The following is a 22,467-nucleotide window of genomic DNA, read 5'->3' on the forward strand; positions in this document are numbered from 1 at the left end:
TGTTGCGTTCAGTTGTTTAATCCACAGTTATAGTCAGCGTGACAGGAAAAAAAACGAACACAAAAAACACTTCACAGCCAAGTCACAGCTCTGAGTTCACAGTTCAAAAGGGGTCACAGAAAGACAACAAAGAAAATAATCAATGTAAAATCAAGCCTGCACTTGAAGACTGTTTTTCAACAGAAGGCTACGAGAAGTCAGACAGAAAACACAATTAAAAGGACAGTTCCACAAAATCAATGCAGAGTGACTCGGGAACAGCTCTTAAAACCACATTAACCCATCTTCTTTTTCTCCTATCGAGAAGCTACGATACCAGGTAAAGCCAAGACTTTAAAAGGTATTTGGGTGCTAAGTGAATAAAATTAAGCATTGAGAAATGTGTGATGGGTAGAGGGAACATAACCCCAAATCTCAGATACAGAGGATGTGAAAAAGTAAGAAGCTTTTTGAGAACAGTGACACCAGAGCTTCAGGACAAGACGTGTGGTTTTCTTAGCCAGGTATTGGATGAGAAGGGGCGGGGAACAGCATACATCTGGGTAGTCAGCTCCTCCTTCAGGCAAGGGGGATAGGAAAAGGAGCGAGGTTTGAATTTTGGTCTAAATTCAGATGTCTGGGACTCTAGTCCATTTGAAAGGCTCTACGGCATTCCACCTGGCCTCCAGCTGCTAATCCAGAAGGGTGCAAGTCTCCCCTAGGCTCTTTATCTCACCTGACACACTCTCTGGATATCTTGAAACCACTGAAATGGCTCAAACTTTTGGTTAGAAACTGAATTGTTCTTCAGCAGTCTGTGTCCTGGACTGTTATAATACTGATGAGACATACTGATTAGCATTAGCTGCCACTATGTCTCTTGAAATCCCCAGTTTTCCGAGTAAACAAGAAAATAAAAGAAATACAGGAAAGAAATACAATGGCTGATTGATCACCTAGTGGAAGCCAAGGACAAGGTTCCAGTGGCCACATTATTACCAGTAAACTACACGGTACCCCAGCACTACACTGCAACCGTTCAGAGAATTAAATTGTTAGAATAATCCCAGCACAGTTTTGGATCAGGCAAATGAACAATTTCACAGATTGGGGAAAAAGAATATTAAAAAAAATAAAATAAAAAGAGAGAAAAAAAATATGCAGTTTTAGCTGAATAAGGCATTTCCTAATGGTGTTACAGGACCTGGAAGCATTACAGCTAATTGAGCCTACTGTTTGTAGAGCAGACACACAAAGGTCAAGTTGTCTTAACAGCTTGTATGCTGTCAAGCTGTATTTGTTCTTGAATATATACATCAGTCCTTTCCACCCCAAGAAGTAATGACTGAAGTGTATCAAGCTCCAAGAACCTTACTTAATAGCTGATTCCTTTTTATGCTCTAGTAAAATAGATAAATAAAGGCAGGCAGCAAATACCAAGTACACCTCAGCTACCACTGTGTTGGCACAAAGAGAATTAGACATGCTATTTTGTGTTATTTTTCTGGAAAAAAAAAAAAAAAAGTTTTGTTGTGAATCCCTACATTTTAGGGATATGAAGGGATAATTAAGTAATCTTAATTAATCTAGCCTTTCCGCCTTTGCTTCACACATTTCCTCTGCATCAGGTATAAATCACTTCCTTAGAGAAATCGTTGAGTAAGGCATCTACCGAGGACTGGAATACATCAGAAGAACACTGATGAAAAAACACTGTTCTTTTGGTAACATCCACCAGCTGTTCATTACACTTACTGTTAGAAATAAGGAAGTATGCGTCTCCACCTGGAAAGTGTCTGGCTCCAGCTTCTAGAAATTGATTCTTGCTATGTTTTCCTCTCTGAGAACCCTGAATGCTCAGTTCTTTTTTTTACGGGGACTATACAAGTACACTGTAAAAAAGTTTCCTCTCAGTCTTCATGCTTATAACCTATACACATCTAGTTCCTTCAGATGTTGTATTGTTTCCAACCTGGATTTTTTTCATAATTGCTTTTAAAATGTAACAGAAGGAGATGTCTATTCTTGACGATTACAATACAGAATTAAAACCTCCTCCCATATCCTATGGGACAAGATTCATTTGTCCTAGATGTCTATTGGGTGGAAGAACTTCAGAACTGGTTACCCTAGGTTCCTTTTCTTCAGTGAGGAGAGACAGGCAAGGACAAGATCGTTGTGGACCATCTCAGCCAGGGATAAATGTTGAAAATATATGGGACGAACTGTGCTCTTAAAAGTGCCTGTTTCTGTGCACTGATTGTAATGAAAGCTTTGACTGTAAGTGTGAATGCAGGCTTTTACAGTGAAGGCATCTTAAATTAAGTGAGATAAATCACATCTGCTTGACGGCTCTTCAGGGAATATATCCAAATATATCCTATATGCAAAGATATAGTTCTTGTGTTACAGCAACATAATAACAGCAAAACAATGGCAACAAAATACCACAGTCATGAGGCTCAATAACAAAGTCAGGCACTCGGGGGAAAATTTCTTCAGTTTTACTCTAGTGCGTAAGTGGAGAGACTTGTCCCCTGAACTAGCTCACTAAAAAAAGATGTTTTATCTTGAGAGGTAATTAATCCTCATAAATGTAATATTCAGAATCTGGACAGACCAGAGGCAATGAACAGCATTAATTCCACTGGTGTTTTAGCCATGACTTCTTGGGTACTCCCTTCTGAACCCCTAAGCCATACTGATCCTGGCTCTTAGTCTTGGCACCTGTGATTGCTAAATTGATTATTTTCACTCACAGGGCTGGAAAGGCATTATTTAGCTTTCTTCAAACTTTAACTCCCTCAAATTGTATGAGAGGCTGCCCCTTCCCTGAGCTATTTCTGTTCCAGCCTGACAAGAACAGTAACTAAAGTGCAGGTCTATTGATTAAATATCCTTATTTTTTCCCCTGTAGCAGCCTAAGGCATTTAATCAATATGGCAATGCCCCATATCATGGACCAAAGGCACAATATCCAGTGATCATAAACTGACTCGAAGAAGTGGTGTAAAGTGATTTTATAACCTGACACCTGCTGAAATGTCCATTCACGGTGGAATAGATACATACATTTCCTTCTGCAAGCCAGTTACATAAAAAGAACTAAACATCGCAGGGAGCAGCTGTATAGTTCCAGTTTGACAGAAAAGACCCCTATGACATTATGATTTCACATACATCAAAAGGACACAGATTTTGCTGCAGAACATCTATGCAGCATGCTGTATATTTTCTAAAGGTGATGCACAAATGCATCCCAAGAGGAGAAGAACATGGCAGTCTATCTAACACACTTATATGGCTCCTGCTCCAGTAACAGCTGAACTGCTCACAAACTTGCTATTTTTCTAAATGTAATTCTCCTCACAACTTTTTTTTTTTTTTTTTTTTTTTTTTTTGAGATCAGGGAGTGTGTTTGTCATTAGGACAGTAGATCTGATCTGATCTGTGTTGAAACATTTTTTTTAGTTAAATAATGCTACTTAGGGTCATTATTTTGGGGGCTATTTAGATACTGGTGAATGCCTTACTGCAGGCACAACTGTATTAAAAACAAACAAGCAAAACAAATCATAGCACTAATTAATTCACTTGGGAAACCACGAGGTACTGACTGTACATGCTATTTTCCTATCAGTTACTTTTCATCAAGGAAACCATGTACAAACATGCATTCCTCCACACATTCATTTACTTATGTTCAAACAAGTATAAAAATACACCTACAGCTTTATTGACAGATCTTTCCCACTGAAGGTCTGCCTCATGTCACTGAGGTCAAAGAGTCTGTAGCACAGCAATTATTTGAATGAAATCCCCCAAACTTACCACTGAGTTATTTATCTGCTTTCCCTTGTTTGCCTGTCCCAAAAAAAACCTTTGTTTTCTGCAAAGCAAGTAGTGGAAATAAACTAATGGTAACTGTTGTAAGTGACAGTATGTACAAACATGTTTTAGTTTTTTTGTTTGATTGTTTGTTTTAAACTCAGGACATGGTAAAAAAATAAATAAATAAAAATAAAAAAGGTCATTGTAGTACCAGTGTTTAAGGTCATGGTTCATGTGGAAAGAACCTTAAGCGGTCAGCGAACATGGTCTTTTGTCAGTATCTTAATTATTTGGTAGGATTTTGGCAAGAAAGCCTGCTAATTAGAAAAACTCAATAGTTATCAGCAAAACTCAATATTCATCAGCTTAATGCTCCAGCAATCTAAAGGTGAAACCACTTTCTATGGAAATCTTAGGACAGAAATCAGGGTTATTCACGATGTAAGACCCATGAAAGACTGGAACCCAAAAGGTACTCCGGTAGTCACTAATAAAATCTAAGTTTTCCTGAAAATTATCATCCATTTTACCAACAAAATCATGAAAAGTAAATTCAATAATTCTCAGTCTTGACCATAATCATGACTCTGTACTGAAAGAGGAAAATTTAAAAAAACTTCTGCACCTAATCCTACTTGGCCATGAGGAAAGGTGACTGTTTACAACACTCTTCCACTTCCCTCCATCTGCTAGTTTAGACCTTCAGGAGAAGAATCTCCAAGATTAAGTCTGATCTCTTTGGTCATAGCATAGACTCTCTATTGAGGGGAAATCTGGCCAGTACAGGAGAAGAAAAATTCTCATAACTAAGATGTTTACATGGAAGAGCAAGATTTAACGCCATCTTGCATATCTCTCGTGGTATCTTCTGAAAGACATTTTGGGAAATCCAAGATAGTGGTTATGAGAGTTAGCATATCCTGACAGATCAGCACTATACAGAGATATCACAGATTCTGGAGGCAGAACAGCTACATCAGACACATAACAATGTAAGAAATCAGACACTTCAACAAAGTCTAGTAGCTTCGGCACAATGGATTGCACAGATCCTGCCATCCTGTCTTCTGTACGAGTGTGGGCATATTTACTTCTGTTACAGAGTGCAGCTAGGGTTATGGAGGGTATAAAGGTACATTGCATGAAGTGAACTCACTAGACCTTAGAAATCTAAAAGACAGGTGATTAATCAAATTAATTGTCCTCAAGAATGCAAGTCATTGCACCCTGAAGTTGATCTTAAAAATGGGGAGGGTGACTCAACTGCTAAAGGCACTAATTTTTCTCAAGTGATTATGAAGCAAACCTTGACAATCAGGTGAGCATTGGTTCAGAGGGAGATAAATCTAGCCAACCTAGACATTCTCATCTCTCTTTACAGTCAAGAAGAGGAAATAGGTTTTCTAAGACAGCCATTCGCCTGATAAATTTTAGATGTCTCCTGTGGGATGAGATGAACTTCTGGAGCTTTGTAATATTAAGATTGGTATTTCTGTGTAAGAAAGTACAAGAAGAAATATTAGAGAAAAGATTATAGAAACTACAGGTCATCATGGAAAATGACCAAAGTGATAAAGTTTGCCAATGACACCAAGCTGTGTGATACAGTCAACATGCTGGAGGGAAGGGGCCTGTGCCTTCCAGAGGGGCCTGTGCAGGCCTGAGAGCTGGGCCTGTGTGAACCTCATGAGGCCAAGTGCAAGGTCCTGCACCTGGGCTGGGACAATCCCAAGCACAAACACAGGCTGGGCAGAGAGTGAATTGAGAGCAGCTCTGAGGAAAAGGACCTGGGGGTACTTATGGAGGAAAACCAGCCAGCAATGTGCGCTTACAGCCCAGAAAGCCAAGCATATCCTGGCCTGCACCAAAAGCAACGTGGCCAATGGGGTGAGGAGGGGATCGTCCCCCTCTGCTCTGCTGTCGTGAGACCTCACCTGGAGCACTGCATTCAGCTCTGGGGCCCCCAGCACAAGAAGGACATGAAAGTATTAGAACAAGTCCAGAGGATGGCCACAAACATGATCAGGGGGCTGGAGCACTTCTCCGATGAAGACAGGCTGAGAGAGCGGGGGATGTTCAGCCTGGAGAAGAGAAGGCTCTGGGGAGACCTTACAGTGACCTTCCAGAACCTAAATGGGGCCTACAGAAAAGCTGGGGAGGGACTCTTTGGCAGGGGCTGTAGTGATAGGGCAAGGTGGAATGGCTTTAAACTAAAAAAGGATAGATTTATATTAGATATTCAGAAGAAGTTCTTTTCTGTGAGGCTGGTGAGGCACTGGCACAGGTTGTCCAGAGAAGTTGTGGATGCCCCATCCCTGGAGGTGCTCAAGGCCAGGTTGGATGGGGCTTTGAGCAACCTGTTGTAGTGGGATGTGTCCCTGCCCATGGCAAGGGAGTTGGAATTAGATGATCTTGAAGGTCACTTCCAACTGAAACCATTCTGTGATTCTGTGATATGAACATTGTTTTGTAGAATAACACAGAGAGGACACACTGAGGATATGAGCTGGTGCTGATTGTCCTGTCCTACACAAGTCATCCTGTCCGGACTACTTGATACACACACCTCAGTGATGATCTTGTTATGGTTATATGGATTATAGTATGTGGGTGCTCAAGTGTGAGCAAAATCTATGAGACAGTATGAGTGAGAGCTAGCCACTGAGATAAATTTTGTTTAAAATAAATATCACTTCCATGTTTCGTTGCACTGATTTCCTACAAGTTGTGTTGTGAACATATCTATTTCTATCCCCTGACTACAAAGCAAGAGTAGGCAACCATTTCAGATGTAGACTAGCTGAGTATTTCTGGCTTTTGTCAGGTTAATCCCATCCTTCCCCTACAAATAAATAAATAAATAAATAAATAAATTTAGGCAAATTCCACATTTACATGCCAATTTTCCAACTCTACAGTGGGAGAAATAGTATTTCCCCTTCTCCTGGTCTCAGAATTAATTACACCAATATGTTGATGTGCTCTGACACCTTGTTACACAGCCTAGAACAGTGCTTGAAGTGAACGAGTAAACCTGTCACCTATAGCTCTTCATGAGCTTAGAAAATGCCACCCAGTCCGGATAAAGAGGGTCTAATATGGAATGTGCAAGTATGGGATGAATGAGAAACAAAATTTACTGTGAGTTCCTTGAGATTATTTCAATTTATGCAGTTATAAGGAGTGTTTAAGGAAATATATCTATACCTATATGTGTAATTGTGAGGCTGGAGTGATATAAAGTTGAAAAATAGCCTACGATGCATTTACATTTTACTTGCAATGATCCCTTTATCCTTTAAACATTTTTCAATAGCTCAAAACTCCCTTTCCACCCCATCCTTACATTTGTTTTGTGAGAAGATACAGGTTTAAATTTTTGTCCAAGGTCATTTTCCTATTTTACATTAATGTTAACATACAACAGAAATGCAGGAAAGAAACTACTGTATGTGAGATGAGGGGATGGAGATACATAGATTTAAAGGGACTTTACAGAAAACCAGCACTTTCCTTTTAAAAGGAAAAAAAAAATCAACAATTGAATTTACAGTTCTCAGAAGCACAGCAGGGATGGTACATAATGCCATGAAAGTACAAATTTATAAAAATCTGATAAGCTGAATGACATTTGCAAGAATGCTGCCTTCAAGGGAGTTCTGAGTTGTTAAGGTCCATTGTAGCATTTAATGAAATACAGCTCCTGATAATTTAATCTGATGCGCCTGAAAATTAAAAGTGTAAGCACTTTGTGCATGGGGGCGGGGGGAGCTTATGCCAGTCACAGAGGGTGAAGTTTTGCTTTCAGTGCCTTGAAGATACGAGTGTACACTGGAGTAAGTACTGATTACTGCATTTACTCCAGCAGTACCGTAGAAGAAATTTGAGCCAAATTTGTCACAGAGAAACAGTAACTTATATCTCCTTTTCTTTCTTCAGTCCTCTTCCTTTCCAAAAATTTACAAGGGAATGGAAGGGAAGGGAAGGGAAGGGAAGGGAAGGGAAGGGAAGGGAAGGGAAGGGAAGGGAAGGGAAGGGAAGGGAAGGGAAGGGAAGGGAAGGGCAAACTGAGACCAAAATTTAGCATTATCTAGCTGTAAATCCAACTATTTAAACCACGGTTTTGCTTGGTAACTAGTACAGATAACAAGGATACTTTGCTTATCTGCTGTGTTTTGCTCCTTTATTTTGGTCATTTGATCCTTCTTTTTGGATACACAACACCAAACACCTCTTCTAATAAGGACAAGGAAATACTTTTGAAGTTTGCCTTTTTTGGACCATTCTTTCTTGGGAGGTGAGCTCAGATGAAAATACCCACACCTTGTTTTTTAGTTATGACTGAAAATTGAAAATAAGCACAAGCAGATGTAATTATGGAATTTATGTGGAAAAAAAAAAAAAGAAAGAAGCTTCAAGATAAAAGAGAAAGGAACAATTGTTTTAATCCTATTAAGAGCTTCATTAATGCAATTAAAGAACCTTATATTTCAATTAGGCTCTGTTTCAAGCTGCTTTACTCAAAGGCACCTCTCCCTCCAGTACCACCCTTTAACATACTAGATATGACACACAGTTTGCACTGGTAGTACAATCTTTCTGTCCCACTTAATCTAGCAGGAATTAGGTTCTTTAATAACTTCCATAATTTGGGCCTAAAGGATTTAGAAATGCCAAACAGGGATACAGGTAGGATATGTCACAAGGTCAGATTTCTTTACTTAGTGTGGGACAGCAAACAGTGTTCTTACATTTGAAGGTCACAAAGCAAGCAGAGGAGTGGTTTTCAGTGAATGACAAACAGGTTGCATTTGGTCAGCCAAAAAGCATTGTGGATTTTGTGTATTTTCCTGTTTGTGAAGAGAAGGGCTGTGTCTTCCCCTCTCCAGAAAAATGAAGGAGGATTTGCTGAGGCTCAAAAACCAGCCTTGATACAGCATTTGAATCATGGCTGTGACAAGGGTTGTTGGTGGTGGGCAGGATGGGCAGTGGGCTGCTGGCTTGAAGAAGAGGAGGCAGCTGCCTGTTTTGCTCGTTGAAACACTCAGGAAGGTGTCAGGGTTGAAAAAAATGTAATTATTTTGTAGCATTATTTGCAAAATTCACTGCCAAAATTTTGACTATGAAGAAATGAGGTAGAAGGATAGCATGTGGAGGGGTCTCACACCAACGGACACTAAAGGCAAAGTAAGCAGAAGAAAAGTAATGGAAAATGGAGGCTCTCCCCTGAAAACTTTCTACATTCTGTACTCAGGCCAGCCCTATAACCTTGGGTGTAGACTCCAGTTTTCCTTTTCCACATTCACTACACCCCAGGAGCTGATTCATCTTGGGCAACTGTACAAGGAGAGGAAATAACTCACCCTGGTTTAATCCTTTGTTCACTAAGACCTAGAAAACACCCCACCTGCACAGTAAACACCGCTTTCATTCGTAATTCCATTTGGCACTCTGAATATTGTTTGGTAAAGGATGGCATACATTTTTCATGACTGTTGGAAGGCCTGGAAGCTCCTCAATTGCATCATTCTGTCACATTTAAATGGGATTTCAAAGGTGAAACACTGACTTTCACAGTACTACCTCTGAACTCTACCTGAACATGGAGTAAACAACTGAAGAACTTCACTGAGTGAAAAACAGGAAATGTTGTTGATTGTGAATGTGAGAAAAATGCTTAAGTGATGAAATATCAAGGAACTTCCTTCTTCCTAAGTGCTTCAAGGAGTCACAATTTTGCCAGTGATTCATCGTGCTTATTCCTCAGTTTGAGGCAGATTTGAGTGTAAAAGCACAAGGGGAAGGCAGCTTTTCACCCTGAAAAGCAATTTTCTGTTTGGTTGCAGGGAAGAAAAAAAAAAAAAAAAGGAAGAAAGAAAGAAAGAAAAGAGTGAGAAATAAAACTATGTACGAGTTCAGCCCAAGAGGCCTTGCAGACCTGGGAATAAAAAAATTTAAATGAACCGTTGATGTGCTCTGACGGAGAATGCTGTGAAGGAGAAATAATAAAACAAACAAAAAAGAGTGAGATTGAATGGAAGGTTAGCTTGATGTCAAGAGCAGCATCTGCTGCTGTGCACACAGGACATGAATTACAAGGGTTACCGCATACTCAGTGCTTCTGGGTACCGGATGCTCACCAGCTGAGGTCATAAAGACGTCTTCCCCATAGGGCAAGCTCTAGTCAAGGATGTGTACCATATGAACTTCACTTGATTCTCATGCATTTGTCCAGAAAAGAGCATTCCATAAAATAATTGAATATATTTGCTCATTTTAGGCAACCTGTAAGTGTTGACAGCTAAGCAGAGGAAGAGTCTGATCAAATAAAAGAAGAGCTACTAATGCCAATTGTCCCCTCCTCCCCTCTCCTGGAGATGGCAGGGATGGCTAAACCTTTTAGGAAACAGCTTTTGATTTACGCAAACATGGGTAAGAAATACAATATAATTCAGTATGTTGAATTATGGATTCAGTATGTGGAGTAGTGATTTAGGATCTGAGGAAGGTTATCCACCATACTGCTTTAATCTGCCCACATCTGTGCATCAACAACCAAATACTGTCCCCACAATGGCACTGTTCCAGCAATTTCACACCAAAACCTCCAAATTTCCTGCATGTCACAGGACAATGTCCCGTGCCACCATGCTGTTCTCTCTGCACCTTCTGCCTTCATATAAAACTAGTGTGATGGACTTGTTTCTTCATTCTGTCTTCTTGATCATCAAAGGGGCACAAGTTGACTTACTTTGTATGTAAATAAGTGAGTTTGGAGGAGAGCACCCACAGTTATAGAAAGGTTTGGTAAACATGCAGATGAAAAGCTTTGGAAAAAACTGGGAGAAAACAGGGCCACGGGAGACAGGTTAAGTGCCTGTAAATACAAAACAAAATAAAACAAACAAAAAAATAAAAAAAAAGGAATTTATATTATTATTTAGTAAAGACAAACCAGGTAGTAATGAGTAATGGACTAATTTCATGGTAGGGAATATTTAAGGCTTCACAAAAAAAGACACACTTTCAGTAAGCCTGTCAAGTAACTAATCAGGCTGCTAGAGAGGAATGAAGAATAATTTTCACAGGGCGTATATAAAATTCTCGTCTTTTTCTCTGAAACACAGAGAGAATCAAATCAAACTAGCAAAAATGGAAAGGGAATGATACCAGGTAACACATTTGGAGCTTGCTGAAGCTTTCCCTGCTAGGGGTGACTAAGGGCCCTCCGAGATGTTGATGGGATGGGTGATGAGACAGGTGATGTGATTTGCAACACAGCCCTCTACTACTGAAAGCAGAAAAAAAAAAAAAAAAAAGATATGAATAATTATAGGATATAACACCTCAGATCCCTTGGGCACAAGGTGGCCCAACACCACTTCTGTGGTTTAGTCTTAATTAACTGGGCTATCTTAAGAAAACTATGTATCGTGTGGATGCCTTTTGAATGCATCTCAACAACAAATCAGATCAAAGGGCTGGTTAAGGTTTTTTTTTATTATTATTATTATTTTCCTTCTCACTCTCTCAGGTTTGAAATTAGATGTTTTCAATGATTAAATCAATGATTAAAAGCATACTGAGAAAAACGCAACTGAAAAAACTTTCATTTGGGTTAAAAGTTCTGAAAGTTCTGTGTCTCACCTTCCCATCATGTCCAGCATGGACAATCCATACCAACAGAGAAGTGGTACAAACATCGCACCACCAACCCTCCTTGGGGCACAGGCATCCATTCATCCATTTCCTCCTGCAGCCTCCATTCCACCAACAATCTCTGCCCGTGGGGACATCAGCTCTGGGGACAGTAATGTCTTACGTAGTCAGAGCAAAATTCAACAGAGCTTAATCAATCTGAAGCTTTAAGCAGGTTGATATCTGATTGTGCTTTCAAGTACTAGTACACCAGTACATTTTGTTAGCAAGGTGACAAGCTGGAACCAGCTCAGCTGTGGCAGGGTGCAAGCAAATTTACTCATTTTCCTGGGACCCTTAGTGAACCTGCAGTGAGCACTGTGCGACAGAGGTTAAGCATGTTTTGGGTGCTTGTGTCAACTACTGAAGCCCTTCTACATCATGATGTTGTCTGTTAAATAGTTCCAAAGCTAACCAGACTTTGCAGGCTTCACAGATGCTCTGATCCTTTCCAGATGCAGCTCTGCCCCTAGTATATCCCTCCCCATCTTTCACCCTGCTCCTGGTGGGTTCAGCCACATAACAGACTGGTGAATGACAAGGAGTCTGTTGGCTATCTCGGTGGGATGATCCAGGCTCAGACAGAAGTGGTGATTCCAGTGTTTTGTTGCTCCTCCACTCCTTCTATGTAGACATAGGCAAGGAAGACCTCACTAGACTGTGGAGTATGTTTGAAAATCCCTCTCTCTGTTATGTGGAGATAAGCAACCCAAAGGGATAGAAGATTGGTTACAAAATTTAAACAGTAGGTGAAGAGACAGAAGGTCAGTGCATAGAATCAAAACTATGTCTTCCCTTCCACCTTCTGGTGATGAGTCCGTCTTTTACTGGTTTCCAGTGGTAGATCTGAAATGATCCTTTTTTGCCTTCTGGAAAGAAGTATTATGAGGACAGACTATTGACTTTAGGAATTTGAATTGTATTTAGAAGACAGAGCAGAAAAAATGAAAAGAAAAAAAAAGGAAAAAAAAGAAAAAAAAAGAAAAAGAAATAACAACAACAAAAACAACAGCAACAAAACAAACGCAAACAAACAAAACCACCAAACAAACAAAAAAAAAATGACGTAAAGTTTGCCCTGCAAGCGTATGTTTGTTTTTCACTGTAGAACCATCTGTGGATGGCTACACGGTGGTCAACATTTCATCCGCCTCTGCAAACAAAGCATGTCCACCAGTATTTTATGATCTGTTTGAGAACATTCATTCAACATCCTCTTTCTATTGTTCAATCCTAATTGGCTTTGGATGCTAAAACACAAGGGAGGCTGCAGCAGAGCAGTAAACCAGTACCCATGCTGCCTGTCGCTGAAGGCAATGCTGCTGAAGGACACTGGGGATACATGTTGCAGAAGTAATCTAATTCCTGGTAGCCACTGGATGTATATGGTAATGGTTATTGATGCAGCAGGCTGCTGTGCAACACACAGTGCGCCGTAGCCCACAGACACCGCAGGCATTTCACTATAGCTCTGCTCAGAAAGGCAACAGCCTGGGGGCTGAAAAAGCAGAAAGTATCCCTCGCTTGGTTGGGAAGCAGCAGTGTTAGATGGTGGGATGTATTCTGCTCTCCTCATACCAGATTACTTCTGGTATCCTAATTCCATGATGCTCTTCCTAGTCAATGACAATGACATCAAGAGCGGAACCTGACTTTGAGGCTCTTCCGCTGCATGCTGGAAAGCACTCCAAGTAATTACAGAGAAATGTGAATTAAAACATTTCAGGCCCTGATCCACTGGATTTTGTTTCTCACCTCCGTCTGCTACTCCGTGGCCTCATTTTCTATTGCACAGATCAATATGCTGCCTGGTCGCGGGCATGCTGCTCTCATTTCCAAATCCTTGGTCTTTCAGGTCTGACTTTATTGCATGCTGTTGGTCTACTGTTATGTTTAAACCTTCCTAATGTGCAATACCCAGAATTTAATGTCCCCCCTGCCAACACGATTTGGCTTTATGCAAGCAGTACCTGTATTCAGCATTCTTTCTCCCTCCGAGATAAATTTCCAGGTGGATACAGTAATATGTCATGTCTTCCCCCGTCTGTCCTCCAGCAATTAACGACCATTGTCTATGTGATCATGGTAGAAAAAGATTTGTTTCCTCATTTTACATGGGATTAGTCTCTGTCAGAGCCTAGGGGTCCAACTAGTGCCTCAGTCACCTCTTTAGGCTGCCTCTATTCTCTCTTCTTAGCATTGAAAAACCCAACCCTTCCATATTAAATCAAGAACGCCTTTACAGCCATGAAAAAGTAACAACAGTAGTAAAATAACTGCAATAAATAGCCTTACTGACCACACTGCAACTACTTCAAAGAGAGGGTGACAACAAGGTGAGCTGGGAAGTGCCCTCACCAAAAAGGGCTGGGTCTCACACCACCCAAGCACGAGCAGAGCAGGTCTGATGACATTAACCGTGGTCAGCCAAGGGCGGAGTGACCTCCAGACGTGTCTGTACAAGTAAGGGGGGGTCCAAAGCCAAGCTGGAAGGTCAAACCAGTGAGTTTAATGCATTTCCTGCATTAAACGCTTTAATGCATCTTTCTTGCCACACTTTGTGATGCAGCTTTGTCCTGTTCTCCCAAAGAATGATGCAGGTCTACAGAAGCATATGTCAAGAACCATTCCTCATGGACAACTTGGATGCTGTCACCTTCTTCTGGCATGGCCGACAATATAACTGTGGGGACACAACCAGCTGGTGGGGCCACGGGACAGCCCTCAGTCTTATTTCATTGAGTAGTATAGATGTATTTCCTCCTGAACAGCATATAAGTTTTCCTTCTTCCTGCAAACCCTCTTTATTTCCAACCCATGTGCTGGTTAAACATCATTATCTATTACTCTTCAAGGAAGGTGCCTTGCCAACCTAGCTCCCACACCCCTCACCTGTGTGGCTCAACAACATCATCCAAAGCACTACTGAAAACATAATCCCTAATCTTAATGACTCCTGTTTGTGTAAATTCTCTATAGAACAAAAGGTGATTGCTAACCAAGGCCAGGACACTTGAGAGCCAGGCAGAAAATGTTTGGATAAGGCAAAGTGATTTCTGGGGTTTGTAACCAACCACCTCTCTAACCAAAGTTGACAGAAAATGCTGAGTCTCACCACCTCTGTCAAAACAAATCAGTGATTTTGGTCCCTAAAGAAGGTGCCTAACAGGAAGACACTTTTTTTTTTTTTTTTTTTTTTGAGGGGAGGAGGTGGAGGAAGAGGGAAGAGAAGATGAGTACACAAATCAAAGAATGATTCATGGCTGCAACATTTTCTGATTAGATAATGATGGTTTGTGATACAATATGAACATGTCCTATTTACGTTGCACCTTGCCGTGTGATCTGACAGGCAAGAGTAAAAGCAATTATGCAAACACCATCCCTGAAATATGTTTCACAAGATACTGTTACAGATATCTGGTGCTGGAGACTCTAAAATCTCCCCAGAAAGTATTTCATGTTCCTTATTGTTAGGTAGTTTTTTCTTTGTATCTACCCTGATTCTTTCCTGCTACAATTTAAGCCCATTACTTCTTGTTCTTTCCATCTGTAATAAACAAAAAAGCAATGATTATTCTTTTCCTCTTTGGAGCCGACTTTTATGTACCCATAGACTGTTATCATCCCCTCCATCTTGTCTTTTTTAGCCTAACCAACTTTCTTTACTTTTGTAATCTCTCCTCTGCAGCCAGGCTTGCAGGCCCTTAGAGCTCTCCTGCTGCTTTCCCACTCTCACTAACTGGCCTGAGCCTTGAAATGAGAGCCACTGGATGGCACAGCCTTGCTGAAGCCTTTACCAGCACTAACAGAGTTAAATGATTATTCCACTGAGAGATCATGTCTGTGTGGGTACCTACAATCTGTCAATGTAAAGGTTTCTATCAGTCTTCAGAGAGCTCGCCCTATTATTTGATATGGTATGTTCAGTTATGTTACATGGCATTGTATTCCTTTTAGGTCAAAGGAACTAGAACTTATAGAAAAATTGATCATGGCATTTTTTATTATATTGGTGATAGCTGAAAACAGTCATTATTACATTCTTATACTCCTAAATATTCAATAATAACCTCTTTATCTTTTAAAGACACAGCTAGGGAGAGGGTCAGGAAAAGTTTAGAGGCCATGAGAGGAATTCCAGATTCCTCCACTTAGAAAAAATAAACTTACCTGTCTGAACTCTCCCCAGTACTATTGAATCAGCAAATACGACCCGTCTAATAGACAAAGCTCTATTCCACTCCCATTAATGGCAAAGAGAAACATACCTTCGACATCAGTAGAAGCCCTAAGTTACTATATCCTTGCAGACGATTTTCTTTTCTTTAAACTCTTTAAAAAAAAAAAAAAAAAAAAAGTGGGGGGAGTAGGGAGTTGGGGAAGTATTTCCAGAACAGAGTAATATCTTCTAGGACAGATCCTGAAGAGTAAAGATAAATAAAAAATTGAGTTTACTTTATTTTTTACATGCTTCAGATCTGTGTTAGAATAAGGCCTTCTACAGTATAAAGGAACTGATGCAAGCATTGTTTCTCATAAATGGACAGTACTATTGTCTATAAAAAAGAATGATACATTGACCCTCACTAGGCCAAAAAAAAAAAAAAAGGGCAAGCTATGAAGAATATACACAAGATGGACCCACTAAAACCAGAGCTACTAAAGTATTCATTGAGACCTACAAAATATAATGGATTTTTCACGCATCCTATAATTATTTTTCTTATGAGTTGTCTTAAAAAAACATAATAATTAAGTTGTGTTTTATGATTAAGGCATGCTTAGTTTAGATGTTTGCTAGTCTTTTAAGATCATTCCACAGAACTCCTCAGTCCCAGTCTGCTCCAGTCTCCCCACTACCTAACCAGGAAGGCTGGTGAATAGCAACGGTGCAGGCTTGCACTCAAACTGTCTCCCTGTGCAAGGGTCAGGAACCCAGGAAGAAATTAAGGAAGAAATTCTTCACTTAGAGGGTGGTGAGGCACTGGCACAGGCTGCGCACAGAAGTTGTGGATGCCCCATCCCTGGAAGTGCTCAAAGCCAGGCTGGATGGGGCTTTGGGCAACCTGGTCTGGTGGGAGGTGTCCCTGCCCCTGGCAGGGGGCTGGAGTTAGATGGTCTTTAAGGTCCCTTCCAACCCAAACCATTCTGTGATTCTGTGATTCTAACCCACCAACCTATCTGCTGGCCTTCTGGTTCCACTGAGCTCTCCAGGATGAGTTTCTGGGGATGAGCTTCTGTTGGAGTAAGGGACACTGATATTGATACCATTAGGACATAAAACTGCTCTGCTGTAGAGGGGCATCTAGCACGTGATTCTCAAACTGGGAAATGTCCCACTTGGCATGACCACCTACTAAAGGCTGGGTCCATGAGGTGGAAGCAGAAAAAGATGAAACGAGGTCTTTGGTGCCCCTAGCTTCTAACATCTGTGTCACTGTTGGCACAGACACCTCATCATATCAAGGCATCCACATGCAACAAGGAACTTTCTCCTCCTTTTCTGTGGGGAAGAATAAGCACATCAGAACATAAATTCTTTATGCTTTAGAAATGTAACAAGAAGCCTCTGGCAGTAGAGCAGTGAAGGAACAGTGCTTTCTTTGCCACTGTACCTGTAAACTTCGGAAAAGTATTTTGTGGCTTTGGTTCTCCTTGGGATTTTTGTCTTTGTGGATGCAAAAGTCCCTTCATGTTTTGTACTATGCACTAGAGGGATTTCCTTGCCTTTGGAGCACCTACTTCATTTTATGTGCCTTGGTGATAAAATACTAGAGCTTAAAAAGTCCTTCTTATCTGTGTATGTTTGCCTTTTTCTCTGCAGGACCAATACTTTTCAATTAATTTGAAGAATATGTGTAAAAGAGACATTCTTGCATTACAGAAAAATCTGTAAGGCGAATCTTACAGGAAAATACCGTTTGAAGATGGATTCTCACCCCACCAGAACTTAGAGGTAGTGTAATGAAATACATGTGGTTGCTCAACATTCACAAAAGATTACTTCAAAATGGTAAACAGCAATACAGAAATAGATATGCTGGTGCTGATATTAGTTGATGATGGCCTCCACAGACGATGAATAAATACATAAGCTATGACAACTGATACTAGTCAGTTGTAAATGTAGCAGAAACAGGGACATTTCTTACCTGGTGTAAAAATCTTAACTCCAGGCAGCTGCACACATTTATACTACCTGAGGATCAATAATAGAGGTTAAAAGAAGCCCAGGGTTAGATTTTCTTTCTACTGAATGGATAGAAATAGAAATCCAGAAGACTGATGCTGCTGGAAGTTTGACCAGAACCAGGCAAAGTGTGGTTTCCACATTCAGATTTTCATATACTCCCAGGGAAACCAAAACTTAGTGGCAGATTTTCATTTGGGTGAATGTCTGAAAGAAGCTTCTCCCCATTCACCTAGAATGATAATGAGACTTTTCAAGTGCAACCTCAGCCTCCTACATTTTTAGATTAGTTTAATTGCACTGAGATCACGGATGTGATTTTTCATGTGCACTGTTAATTGCAATGTAAGAATAAAGCCTGCAGAGCTTGTTGGCTAGTGATTTGTCTATTAAGAAATACAAACATTAATGATAAAATTGTTGGGCCTACTGAGACAGAACTGATAGCTGGCTAACCTGGCAGGACTGACTGGGTTTGCAGCTGCTCAACTGTATTTGGGCAATATATTGGACAGGACTGCTTCCAAAAATATAAATATAAATAAATAAAAGAAAATGGGGGAGGGATAGGATTGTCCATGAAAGAATTTTCTTATTTCGCTAACAGGTGCAGATCTCACAAAAGCACTAGGAACTATTGAATACATAGGACTGATGTCTCATCTGGCCATATAAATATTTCTGGTTCTTCATAGCTTTTATAGCCTGAATCAATGGACTCAACACACATTCCTCTCTTAGCCTGAATATATTGCAAAGAAAAAGGAAGCAACTGCACCAAAACAAATTTAATATTAATTTCCTATAAAGTGCAAGGCCCAGCTGCATGTTTCCCAACTTAAGCCATTTTAGCAGCTTACAAAGATCTGGATCTCTCTCTCTGTCGTTTCTTTTGTTAACCAGGGGGTCCACAGGGAGTCTACATCCCAAACTTTGCTTTCCTGTTAGATGACAAAAATCCACAGCAAACTGTCTCTCTGACATACAATCTGTGTCCAGAATATCTGCTTTACATTAAAGAAGATTAAAAATACATCTGAACAGCTGATTTTCAGCTTAAAAGTTAAGCTCTGACTTTTACCTGCTTTTTTTTTTTTTTAATAAAAAGAGCCAATTAAAAGATTTTCACTTCAAGTTTATCTCACTGGGAAGTCATGTTTGTTGGATTATGATCAATAGCAAAGAGGTAACATCAGTTCTGATGCTTCCTAACTCTCAAGCATAATGAGAAAAAATGGCTTGCTTGATACTGCAGTCCAATAAAAATATGATGAATATAATTCAGCTCTAATCTTAAATGTTATGTGTTCGTTTTTTTTTTTCAAGTTTCTGTACAACTCAATGCATATGAATTGGGTGTCAGTATTCAGGTGTTGGCAGCGGGGGGCTGCCATGGTGGTCTCTGTGGGAAGAGGCCAGGAGCTACCCCATGCCAGAACACTAGGCTGGAATGCTGGTTCCAGCTTGCTAAGCCTGAAAGTTAAGCCAATTTTCCATTTTTCCATCTTTTTTTTTTTCTTTTTCTTTTTCTTTTTCTTTTCTTTTTTTTTTTTTTTTCCCCACTTAGCCAGTCCATATCTCACTAATTTGGCTATCTGTGTCCATACCTGATGTACGACATATCTACACACACATGTTCGTGTCTAAGCACCTGCTATAGTCATGGGAGTATCCTTCAGAGCTCACCGCAAAGATTAGGAAGTGAATCAGTTAGATCCAATGTAGACATTTACTGGGGAATCAGCTGAATATTCTTCCATTAGCTGTTGAGTACACTGAATTGGCAGTTCAGTTGTCCACCCACAAGCATCCAATTATCGTTTGAGATAACCTCATTCTCTATGAATCTTCTAAATAAAGATAATCCTTATGTGATACTATTGTAGAAAATGTTTTTCTGAAGTCCAGAAGTCAAGTCTTTCTCATCACCTTTGTCTGAGCAAATTCTTTATCCTCACAAAGAAAGACAGTCAATTACTTTTTCAAAGTAAAATGAAATGCCATTTTGTCCCAGTCTCCACTGAACTTTATGCTTTTAATTCTTCGTTTCAAAATGTCTTCAAGAGCTTTGTGTATTGCTGCAGTTGGGTTTAGTGAGACTATAATTCACTCTATTGTCTCCTTTTGAGCATAATTAACAATTCCTGGTTTCCAACTCTCATAGTGCCAGGCCATTTTATAACTTTACTACAAATGTATCCCAGCAGGTCTGTGACTTCTTTCAGGAATATGGAGAAAACCTTTAATGAAAGTGCTCTCAGGTTTTGCCAAAGTGGAAATAAATGCAATTTCATTATCCATAACTTCTTCCTTCTTACATACTGTTTTCTCTTCATGATTGATATTGTTATTGTTATTAAAAACAGTAGGGAAATAAACACTTAATTTCTGATCCAATTCTGACCATTTGAGACACCCCAGGTTCTCTGCAACATTTAAATATGACTAGCATAGGTGACTTGTGATTTTCAGTGGAAAAACAGTTTACCAGAGTGGAAACCAGGAACACTGTCCTTATTAAAAAGATGAGCTGATAAACTGACGCTTGTGAGAACCAAGTAAAACATCAAGGCACAGAAATCAGGATATACGTCCTCATATTGGAATTCTATTATTAATTTCAGTTTTTGTTTTCAAAAACAACATGGCATCTTTACTGATGCTTATTATCAAAACCTGATGAAGTACCTCAGGAACGATGGCACTGTTTGGATGGTGTCCCTGTGCCAGAAAGGAATCACTCAGAAGGGGCTACCCACTGAACAGCAAAAGGCTACACTGCCCATCCAGGAAGGTTTGCAGGAGAGGTTTCCAGCATGAGCACTGACCAAACCCAATAATTTTCCTACTTGATGAGATCTGACAAGATCACAGCCCAGCATAATACTGCTCCAGGCTGTACAGCTGGGACTCAAACCGGGATACTTATTTTCTATTCCTGGTTTTCATCGGATGTCAGGTTAGGTATACATCTCCAGTGTTAAAATTCCCAACTTCCTGGTATTCCTAGACCCCTTAAATGGCATGTTTAATACCGTTTCTCAAAGATTTGACCTTTGGGCAATGCAATTGGTTGTATATGCTGCCACTGGGCACAAGAATGACTCGAAATGTGGTTTTCCACTCGGTTACCAAGGATTTCCATTCACTCCTCATTTAAATGAGACCATTAAGAGAAATGTAACTCACTACTTTATGCTGCTGTCAGCGAGGGAAAATTGCTTTTTAACCTCTGATCCCTCAAAATGAAATTGTACCCTGGAAAGAGATTTTGTTAAACAAACAAAACAGAGGAACAAAAGACGGTATGTGATTTCCTTCTGCCGTCTCCAAACTGTCGCGGATCAGATTTGCTCAGCTTTCACACACAAAACCCTTGCCTCCGAAATACCAAATCCAGATTCCTGTGCATAATGTAATGGATGTTCCTAAACCTTGACATGATCTATCCCTAGAGCTGCATAAGTACAAGGCCACTTGCTGTATGGTTGCTAAACACCACAGCGACTCGCTCGTCCTCTTGCCAGTCAGAGCAGCTTCATCAGCGATGCCTCACTGCTAAACTTACCCTCACCCCTTCTGCCATATCCTTCCCTCCTCCTCTATTCTTCCTCTTTTTGTTTTATCCTTGAGAAAGCAGTGATTTTTGCTTAAATACAAAGTGAGTTCACAGTAACAATTTTTTTTTTTTCCTTCCAAAAATCCTTCTGGCCATGGTTTATAGTAAAAGAAAGAAAGATTAAACTACCACCTGGCTGAGTAAACTGTCTCTTGTTGATAGTACAAATGAAGAGATGTTCAGCTGTGATTATGAATAGCCCGAAAGATTTTACCTTCACATGCAAGAGCATCCAACTGCATGACATTCAAAGGCTCTAAACAAACTCTTTCCCAATAAATATTTGATCATATGGATCCATTATTTACAGAAAAAGGATGGGTTTAAATAAATGTTATGGCCCAGACCTCACTGAGGTTAAGTTGCTGCATTCACGCAGATCATTTATCACTTGGACTGCCGCTGACTCGAACACCATTTCCTATAGTAAGCAGCTGCTTTGTAAATGGGCTGCATTAAAATAACAGTAAAAAACAAAAACAAAAAAAAAAAAAAAAAAAAAAAAAAAAACAACACGCAATCAGAAGTTGCTGCAAAATAAAACACTCTGAAATCTGAAATCCCAGCCCATCTTTAACAGAGAGCAAGTGGAGCAAAGGAAGCACAAGTTTCATCCCAACCACCTGCTGCTGTTACCTGTTCATCAAGGGAAGGTGAAGGGTGATGCAATGTGGCCTGCTGGCCACACTCCTTGCATGCATTAAAAGGAGTGTGGCCAGCAGGTCAAGGGAGGTGATCCTCCCCCTCTACTCTGCCCTGGTCAGGCCTCACCTGGAGTACTGTGTCCAGTTCTGGGCTCCCCGGTACAAAAAAGACAGGGATCTCCTGGAAAGAGTCCAGTGGAGGGCCACAAAGATGATACGGGGCCTGGAGCATCTTCCCTATGAGGAAAGGCTGAGAGACCTGGGTCTGTTCAGCCTTAAGGAGAGAAGACAGAGGGGATCTTATCAATGTTTACAAGTATCTTAAGTGTGGGAGACAGAGGGATTTGGCCAACCTCTTCTCAGTGGTTTGTGGGGATAGGACAAGGGGCAATGGCCACAAGATGGAGCACAGGAAGTTCCGCACCAGCATGCGAAAGAACTTCCTCACAGTGAGGGTGACGGAGCACCGGGACAGGCTGCCCAGGGAGGTTGTGGAGTCTCCT

At 40.4% G+C, this 22,467-nt stretch overlaps 1 protein-coding gene across 8 annotated transcripts in view; it reads right to left on the reverse strand.

The window, feature by feature from the left end:
* Positions 1-22,467, reverse strand: part of TSNARE1 (t-SNARE domain containing 1) — a 461,283-nt gene that overhangs the window by 139,726 nt on the left and 299,090 nt on the right. The gene's annotated exons all lie outside the window — the stretch shown is intronic.

This window comes from Cygnus olor, chromosome 2 (assembly GCF_009769625.2).
Source record: "Cygnus olor isolate bCygOlo1 chromosome 2, bCygOlo1.pri.v2, whole genome shotgun sequence".
Taxonomy (NCBI): domain Eukaryota; kingdom Metazoa; phylum Chordata; class Aves; order Anseriformes; family Anatidae; genus Cygnus; species Cygnus olor.